Below are 10,290 nucleotides of genomic sequence, written 5' to 3'. Positions count from 1 at the left end.
GTGTCTGCACTTGTATGGTTTCTCTCCTGTGTGGACGCGTTTGTGTCTTTTAAGCTCACCTGCAGAGGTGTAGGATGACCCACACTGATCACAGAGATGCTTTTTGACCCCACTGTGAAAGAGTTCGTGTCGTTTTAAGTCACGTTTTGTGGGGAAGCCTTTCCCACATTCTTTGCAGTAGTTCATTTTGTCTCCAGTGTGTCTACGTTGATGTAGTTTTAGGGCATTTGAATGACTGAAAGTTTTTCCACAAAGGTCACAACGAAAGTCTTTCCCACCACCACAGCGACGACAGGGTTGAGAACTGGATCCATCTGTGTCGCTCTGCTTCTAAACAAAGACACAAAGACAGTGTAAGTCAGTCCTTCAACATTTTCATCCTGAACGTCGCCTGAAATAAAGAGCATCTCTGCAGACGTCCAATTACATTTTACTCCTTCAGTTAACAGTTTACTGGGCTATACAAACACACACTGTGGTACCACACCCTTGTGAGCATCAGTTGAACAGTATTGTATCTAACCAGATTCTTACTCTCGGTGGCATTACCTTGGCCTCCAGTAACACTGTGGGGAACTTTGGACTCATTTTGGACCAGGACAAATTCTGTCGCCTCTTTGGTGACATCTGCTGTTCACAATATGTAGAGCAGCTTGAATCTACAAATTATGAAGTGCTTCCTTGTAATTACCCACGCTGCAGAGCTCAGTCCCGTCGACTGAGTTTTATAGAGTGGGCAATTATAAGGAAACACTTCAGTAACTTCCAGTAACGCTGTGAGGAACCTTGGAGTCATTTTGACCAGGACATGTCCTTCAATGCACATTAAACAATTCATTATTATCAGGAAGTCCTAAAAACTCACTGAAAAGCCTTCAGTTAATCCGAAATGCTGCAGCAAGAGTCCTGACAGGGACTAGAAAGAGAGAGCATATTTCTCCTTCATTGGCTTCCCTTCATTGGCTTCCTGTTTAATCCAGAATTGAATTCAAAATCCGGTCTTGAATAATCAGGCCCAATCTTATTTTAATGACCTTGTAGTACCATATCACCCTGTTAGAGCACTTTGCTCTCGCACTGCAGCCTTACTTGTTGTTCCTACAGTATTTAAAAGTAGAATGGGAGGCAGATCGTTCGGTTTCAGGCCCCTCTTCTGTGTAACCAACTTCCAGTTTGGATTCAGGAGACAGACACAGTGTCTACTTTTAAGATTAGGCTTCAAACTTTCCTTTTTGCTAAAGCATATAGTTAGGGCTGGACCAGGTGACCCTGAATCCTCCCTTAGTTATGCTGCAATAGACATAGGCTGCCGGGGGATTCCCATGATGCATTGAGTTTTTCCTTTCCAGTCACCTTTCTCACTCACTATGTATTAACAGACCTCTCTGCATTGAATCATATCTGTTATTAACCTCTGTCTCTCTTCCACAGCATGTCTTTTATCCTGTCTTCCTTCTCTCACCCCAACCGGTCGCAGCAGATGGCCGCCCCTCCCTGAGCCTGGTTCTGCCGGAGGTTTCTTCCTGTTAAAAGGGAGTTTTTCCTTCCCACAGTCGTCAAAGTGCTTGCACATAGAGGGTCATATGATTGTTGGGCTTTTCTCTGTATGTACTATTGTAGGGCAGGGGTCGGCAACCGTAGGCACGTGTGCCACAGTTGGCACACGAAGGGTTAACTGATGGCACGACCAATGCTGGACTGGCCATCGGGCATTTGCTCGGTGGCCCGGTGACTTTTTTTCCCCTTTGTAACGGTATAAACAATGAAAGGTGGTGGATTGGCCAGATGCTGTAAAAATAACTCAGTTGTTTGGTGGTGGCTGTGGCGGAGCTTCCTCAGATTCAGTAAAATTAGCAAGTGGTGGAGGCCAGCGGGTGGATGAGGGAAAGGGGAGGCAGGAGGAGGAGACACCCGAGGCGGCCGCCGGTCCGAGTGTCAGGTGACCTGAACTTCAGGTAAGAAGTTATGACCTGCAGTCTATCTGGGTCAGATATAAACCAAGTTTAGGTGGAGTTTATTTTCGTTGTGCTGACTTTTTACAGTCAGTTACAATAACTCGTACTGCGTGCTAGCTAGCATGACGGAGTTCCTATACAGCTGGGTGGGTGCTTTGATGTTAGTGATACCATAGTGAACTGTATTTTATTCATAAGGTTAGTTAGTAGAGTTGCCTGTAAAAAGACGAATCGTCCCTCATTCAGAGAAATTATTACGCGTTTCGTATTAAGGTGAAAAGGAACAGAGTTTGTCCCGAACTTCAGCTAGAAAGAAAAAAAGACACAAAGATTGATTTATTCTGTCTTTACGCTGCACAGCTGCCTCTTCTTCTCTCATTCTCTCCCTCCCTCTCCTGTTGCTACTGATCAATGATCAGCTGATCAGCTTTCCTCTCTTGTTTGTTTATCGCCCACTTTGCGCCAGAGAGGGGAAACCAGCGGATGTCGCGCTAAACAACAGCAGCACGTTTAAGCTCGATCAGCTGTTGTTAGAATTTATTTAATATTACTTTCTAGTATCAGCTAATGTTTGCAGGAGCCACAGCTGTAAAAGCTGCTGGTCATGATGTCGGTTTGGATATGTGGTGAGAGGGAAACATGAAGATGAAACCAGGAGATGTCCTTACTGAATCATCAGAGCTGAACAGGTGATGGAGAAACAGGTTTACCTTTTAGGTGACATGAATGAGTTGAAGTTATGAACTGTTTCTGAGAGACAAATAACACCAGGATCCTTTTCTAAGTAACTGACAGCTGGTAACTGTGCAGGGGCGGGTCTAGCAAAGTTTTGCCAGGGGGGCCAGGTGGGGCATTAACAGGGAAAGGGGGGCACAAAGAAATATTTTCTTATTCTCATTTAAAATGTCTGGCTGTTATTAAATAATTATCTGAAGCTTACAACCAAAGTTTTTATCTGACATGAAATGTATAGAAGCAGCTGGAATCCATAGATGTGCGTGTTCACGGAGCTTGCATTGTCACCTGCTGGACACTACCTGACAAGTTTAACTGTCTTCAGAACATTGCAGAGGCCTTGTTGACAGTATTTGGTTCTACATATCTGTGTGAGCAGATTTTCTCTCACATGAAGAGTGTCCTCACGTAGCCGTCTGAATGCTGGACACTGGGAGACCTGTGTCTCCGAGTGGGAGACCAGAGATCACATTAGCATGTGTATCTCTGTATTAACAAACATGCCATATTGGCCCAGTTTATTTTTCTTATCATTGTTGTGAGGAGACCATAAATAGCATTTGTATTTTCTGTATTTGCTGTTGTGGAGTTCTTGTTATGGATAAAAAGTGTCTTTTTTTTTGTTTCAAAATAGCTGCTAACTATTCGCTGATAGCTGTCAACATCTGTGAACAAATATAATTCTATAAAGTTGTTCTATGTAGTGTGTAACTGTTAATATAGAGCGTTATTAAATTTATTGCTAATACAATCATATGGCACACTGACTTCTGAGGAAATTTTAAATGGCACTGGCCATCAGAAAGGTTGCCTAAATCTGTTGTAGGGTCTACCTTACAATATAAAGTACCTTGAGGCAACTACTGTTGTGATTTGGCGCTATATAAATAAAACTGAATTGAATACCATGAAACTACGTGAATTTTAAATAACACCATATCAGTTTTCAGCACTTTCAGTTTAGTTTTTTAGGATCATTTAAACAAAAATGATAACTAAAATGAAAATCTGAATAATCACACAACACCGTCTCTCCATTCTGTAGAACTCTGCTTATTAAATTGTGTTAGCAACATGCTAACACGGTTTAATGAGCAGAGTTGTTCCAAACAGTCAGGCTAAAATGACACGATAAAAATATAAAAACATACCTCACAGTAACTGCACTTGTAGAGTCTCTTTCTGGTGTGGATCTGTTGGTGTAGTCTCAGGTAATGTGGAGCTTTAAAAGTCTTCTCACACAGATCACACTTATAAGGTAGTTCCTCAGAGTGGGTAAACATGTGACGTTGTAACTTTGCGTCTGTTGTAAACTCTTTGCCACACTGTTGACAGCTGTACACATCATGTCCGGTGTGAATGCGTAGGTGTGTATTTCGGCTCTGTTTCAGGCTGAAAGATTTTCCACAAATGTCACAGCTGTATGCTTTAATTCCAGAGTGGGTAACTAGATGACTCTGTAAGTGGCCACTTTGAGTAAAAGCTCTGCCACACTGATCACAGCTGTACGCTTTAACTCCACTGTGGATGACTTGGTGTTTTTTTAGACCATTCTTCCGAGAAAAAGTGTGTCCACACTCGTCACAGCTGAACGGTCTCTCTCCAGTGTGGATGACCTGATGGTTTTCTAGTGAAGCCTTCCTAAGAAAATCCTTCCCACACTCGTCACAGCTGTACGCTTTAACTCCACTGTGGACGAGTTGGTGTTTTTTTAGACTACCCTTCCAGGAAAAACTCTTTCCACACTCGTCACAGCTGTATGGTTTAACTCCACTATGGAAGAGCTGGTGTGCTTTTAAGCTTCCAAACCGGGTAAAAGACTTTCCACAGTCATCACAGCTGAACGGTCTCTCTCCAGTGTGGATGAGTTGGTGGGTTTTTAGTGAATCCTTCCTAGTAAAATCTTTCCCACACTCATCACAGCTGTACGCTTTAACTCCACTGTGGATGAGTTGGTGTTTTTTTAGACTATCCTTCCAGGAAAAAGTCTGTCCACACTCGTCACAGCTGAACGGTCTCTCTCCAGTGTGGATGAGTTGGTGGGTTTTTAGACTATCCTTCCAGGAAAAAGTGTGTCCACACTCGTCACAGCTGAACGGTCTCTCTCCAGTGTGGATGACCTGATGGTTTTCTAGTGAAGCCTTCCTAAGAAAATCCTTCCCACACTCGTCACAGCTGTACGCTTTAACTCCACTGTGGACGAGTTGGTGTTTTTTTAGACTACCCTTCCAGGAAAAACTCTTTCCACACTCGTCACAGCTGTATGGTTTAACTCCACTATGGAAGAGCTGGTGTGCTTTTAAGCTTCCAAACCGGGTAAAAGACTTTCCACAGTCATCACAGCTGAACGGTCTCTCTCCAGTGTGGATGAGTTGGTGGGTTTTTAGTGAATCCTTCCTAGTAAAATCTTTCCCACACTCATCACAGCTGTACGCTTTAACTCCACTGTGGATGAGTTGGTGTTTTTTTAGACTATCCTTCCAGGAAAAAGTCTGTCCACACTCGTCACAGCTGAACGGTCTCTCTCCAGTGTGGATGAGTTGGTGGGTTTTTAGTGAATCCTTCTTAGTAAAATCTTTCCCACACTCATCACAGGTGTATTTCTTCTCCCCCTTTGTTCTGTGAGGTTTGTCGGCCTCCTGAGAGCGCTGACTTCTCGCTCCATGTTGGTCCTGCAGTGACAGAGATACAAACACAGGCAGTGAGTGAAATGTAGGGCTGGGCATCATCACTGATTTCGATTCAGGGAAATTTTGCCTCAGACAGTCAGAAATATTAGAATTCTGATCACTATGTACTTATCAGTACATATCTGTATTTTATATTTCTAAAATGAAAGCTGACATGTGTGAGACTTCATCAGAGGTGTAAGCAGCACAGCAGATGCCTTTGTGTCAAAGTAACTGAGGATAAAACAGAAAAACATGAAGGAGAATTTTCTGGCCTGGGTTTAAAAATATTCTGCAGTGGATCAAACACGAAAGAAAACCATTAATCAACATATGAACATTACCTGATGCTGCTGAAGTGAAGCAGAGCAAAGTTACAGAGGTTTTATTACAGACACGGCTAAACGTTTTGCATAATTTAAAAAAGTTTACATTTGTTCTGTATTGAACAGCAGAAATTAGGCTTTGTTGCTCGAAGTGAAAAAACAAAAAACAGCACCCGACAGAGCGGTAAACAATGGAGAGAGAGAATTCTGCTGGTTTAATAAATTTTATTTTGGAGAGAGACAAAACCGGCAGCTTCAGAATCTAGCGCCGAAAAAGACGTAAACACAAAGAGCGGACCGGCGAACGCATCAGAATCAGTGAGCTGCCGGCTTTCAGCCCCGATGGCACGGACGTCTTTGTTTACGTCTTTGTGCAGAATCCGTGCACCTGCTCTCATTTACTGTTTTAGCCGTTTGGTGGTTGTTGAAATTTTCTGAGGTTTAACCTGAGATTGTAGCGTTTTCAGGATTTTAATCAATTGATATCATGTTATCCAAGCTACAATCAATTTTAATTGATAAAACCCTCCCCGATTGAAATGCAGTCGTGAAACAAACTGTCATTACTTGAAGCTTTTCAACAGTCCTCTTTGGTGACATCTGCTGGTCAAAATATGAAGAGCAGCTTGAATCTACAAATTATAATGAAGCGCTTCATTATGTTTAGTATCATGTGACAGTTCTGTCTGATATCAGGCTACTGTTGTGTTGCTTTGCACATGTATTTTCTGTGTGATTGAAAAGGTTTTGAAATTTCATTAATAAATAATTTTGATGAATATCCTTATTTAAACATGTGCTGTGGTGTGGTTTCTCTTTGCTTGTGACTTCTTGATGTTTGTAAACATAATAGATGTAAAATAAAAAAAAACATAGTACATAATAAAATACAACACAGTCATATAACAGGTTGGGAGGATGAGAGTTTTAGACGTGACTGATTATTTGGTGAAACTGTGATATTTTCCTCACCTCCTGTGTTGAGCTCATTGTTTCCTCTGTAGTGACTCAGCTGAACCCAGATGGCTGAAAATGTTCCTCTGCTGCTCCGTCAGACTCTTCTCCTCCTGCTGATCAGCTGGGACACAAAACAGATCTTTGTAAGGCTCCACACTGCACTGAAGAGTCAAAGTGTCTCATATGTTCATCTGACAACACAAAGTACAAATTTCACTCTGATTGCTTGTAGAAATCTTGTGAGACGTGTTGTGCTGCAAAGTGTCTCATATGTGTCCTGTTTATTTTCTGCGCTTTTGGTCACTCAGACCACATCACTTTCTCCAGAGATCAACTGCTAAACATCAGGCAGTCGCCTCACTATAGTTCTTATCCATTTTTCACAAACCCGGAAAGTTTTTTGGAGATTTTAGTTGGAGGCGCAGCAGCTCTCTGTGGCTCCTGGAGAAGATGTAGACAGGGCAGTCGCGCTGGTGCGCTGGTGAAACTACGTCGGCGAGGATTCCGCACGGCACTCCCCTCCATTCACCTCACGAATCTCCGCTCTCTTCCAAACAAAGTCGATGAACTACTGCTCTTAAAGCGGACTAACAAGGGCTTTGCACGCTCTGCTGCCCTCTGCTTCACTGAAACCTGGCTCGGTGAGCGAGTCCCAGACACTGTCTTAAATCTACCGGGCTTCCAACTTCACCGGACGGACCGCGAAACAGAGCTCTCAAGGAAAACAAAGGGTGGTGGAGTCTGCTTCTACATTAATGAAGGTTGGTGTACTGATGTCACAGTGTTACAGAAACACTGCAGCCCACACTTGGAAAGTTTTTTCATCAACTGTAAACCTTTTTATTCACCGCGGGAGTTGTCTTCCTTCATGCTGGTCGGAGTTTACATCCCTCCACAGGCCAACGCGAACAACGCACTGTGCAAGCTGGCTGACCAGATTACTACCCTGGAGAGGAAATTCCCGGATTCCTTTACAATTATTCTTGGGGATTTTAACAGAGCAAACCTAAACTACGAACTCCCTAAATACAGACAGCATACTGTATAAACTGCCCCATCAAGGACAACATCATACTGGATCACTGTTACACCACTCTAAAAGATGCCTATCGCTCTGTGCCCCGGGCAGCTTTGGGACATTCTGATCACTGCATGGTCCATTTTATTCCAGTTTATAGGCAAAAACTCAAACGTGCGAAAACTGAAGAAGTGGACTAACGCAGCAAAGCAGGAACTGCAGGACTGTTTTGACTCCACTAATTGGACTGTTTTTGAAGCTGCATCTGAGAACCTAGATAAGCTCACGGACACTGTGACATCATACATCAGTTTCTGTGAAGACGTGTGTGTGCGCCACAAAGACCTTTTGCACATACAACAACAATAAACCATGGTTCACTGCTAAACTCCAACATCTTCGTAAGGCCAAGGAGGACGCCTACAGAAGTGGTGACAGGGCCCTGTACAAGCAAGCTAGGAACACACTGACCAAGGAGATCAAAGCAGCTAAAAGGATCTACTCCCAGAAGCTGGAAGAACGGCTCTCAGTCAACGACCCAGCGTCAATGTGGAGGGGCCTGCAGGAAATCACCAGACGCCCCCCACCCACTATTGAAGGAAACAAAGACCTGGCCAACGAGTTAAATACTTTCTACTGCAGGTTTGAGACGGACAGACTCCCACGCCCCACCCTCCCCAGGGACATTGCTTCAGACATTGACCCCCAACACACCTTCCACCTCTCCCCCCCTTCACCCTCCCCAATCCAGACCCAACGACCACCCCCACCCTCCCCAATCCAGACCCAACGACCACCACCACCCTCTCCAATCCAGACTCAACCACCTCCACCACACCTCTCACCCCCCTTTCCTCCTCCCTGAAACTCAGAATACACACTCAGGATGTGAGCCGACTATTCCAGAAACAGAAGCGCAGGAAAGCCCCCGGACCAGACGGTGTCTCACCCTCCTTTCTCAAAACCTGTGCTGAACAGCTGGCTCCCATCTTTACTCGCATCTTCAACACATCCCTGGAGCTGTGTGAAGTTCCCTCCTGCTTCAAACGCTCCACCATCATCCCTGTTCCCAAGAAACCCACCATCACAGGACTGAATGACTACAGACCTGTCGCCTTGACGTCTGTGGTCATGAAATCATTTGAACGACTAGTGTTAGCCCATCTGAAAGACATTACAGACCACCAGCTGGACCCTCTGCAGTTTGCCTACCAGGCAAACAGGTTGGTGGATGATGCAGTGAACATGGGGCTGCATTACATCCTGCAACACCTCGACCACCCGGGAACTTATGCCAGGGTCCTGTTGCCAGGGTCCTGTTTGTGGACTTTAGTTCGGCTTTTAACACCATTGTGCCTGAACTTCTCTCCTCCAAACTCTCCCAGCTCAGCGTGTCTCCAGCTACCTGTCAGTGGATCACCAGCTTCCTGACAGACAGAAAGCAGCAAGTGAGGCTGGGGGAGATCACCTCTGAAACTCGGTCCCTCAGTATTGGTGCCCTCAAGGATGTGTCCTCTCACCACTACTGTTCTCCCTCTACACTAACGACTGCACCTCCAAGAACTCGGCTGTCAAACTCCTAAAGTTTGCAGATGACACCACTGTCATTGGCCTCATTCAGGATGGTGATGAGTCTGCATACCGGCAGGAAGTTGAGCGGCTGGTACTCTGGTGCAGTCAGCACAATCTGGAGCTGAACACTCTTAAAACTGTAGAGATGACAGTGGACTTCAGGAGACATCCCTCAACTCTGCTCCCCCTCACCATATCAGACAGCCCTGTGTCAACTGCGAAGATCTTCAAGTTCCTGGGTACAACCATCTCCCAGGACCTGAAGTGGGAGACCAACATCAACTCCATCCTCAAAAAGACCCAGCAGAGGATGTACTTCCTGAGACAACTGGGGAAGTACAGTCTTCCACAGGAGCTGCTGATCCAGTTCTACACTGCGGTCATTGAGTCTGTCCTGTGCTCCTCCATCACAGTCTGGTATGGAGCAGCCACTAAACAGGACAGGAGCAGACTGCAGCGGACTGTACGGGCAGCAGAAAGGATCATCAGCGCCCCCCTGCCCTCCATCCAGGATCTGTACCTCTCAAGAACCAGGAAACGGGCAGGGAAAAATCATCACAGACCCCTCACACCCTGGACACAGACTTTTTGATCTGCTGCCCTCTGGCAGACGGTACAGAAGCCTGCAGACCAGGACCACCCGACATAGGAACAGTTTCTTTCCCCTCGCCATCTCCCTCCTAAACAGTTGACCTGTCACACTGCTCCCACTGCCAGACTGCAACTGCACCTTATGTACATTCTGCAGTATTCATTCCACCTCACTTCATTTCTGTATTTTATGTATATAAGTTTAGATTAGTTATTTATAGTTTGTTTACACAGCTTTGTGTATGTATGTGTGATTTACATTGCTGTGCTTGAGAGCCTCCATCTACCGGAACCAAATTCCTTGTATGTGTCTGCACATATACTTGGCCAATAAACACGATTCTGATTCTGATGTTCATCTGACAACACAAAGTACAAATTTCACTCTGATTGGTTGTAGAAATCTTGTGAGACTAGACATGGAGAAGCTGCATTCAGCTTTTATGCTCCATATATCTGGAACAAAC

At 44.8% G+C, this 10,290-nt stretch overlaps 1 pseudogene; it reads right to left on the bottom strand.

Annotated features, from left to right (window-relative positions):
- Nucleotides 1-3,842: 3,842 nt before the first annotated feature.
- LOC113028870 (gastrula zinc finger protein XlCGF57.1-like) lies at nucleotides 3,843-8,649 on the bottom strand (annotated as a pseudogene).
- Nucleotides 8,650-10,290: the final 1,641 nt, after the last annotated feature.

Source organism: Astatotilapia calliptera, chromosome 9 (genome assembly GCF_900246225.1).
Source record: "Astatotilapia calliptera chromosome 9, fAstCal1.2, whole genome shotgun sequence".
NCBI lineage: Eukaryota > Metazoa > Chordata > Actinopteri > Cichliformes > Cichlidae > Astatotilapia > Astatotilapia calliptera.
This window is presented reverse-complemented; position numbering and strand designations above follow the sequence as displayed.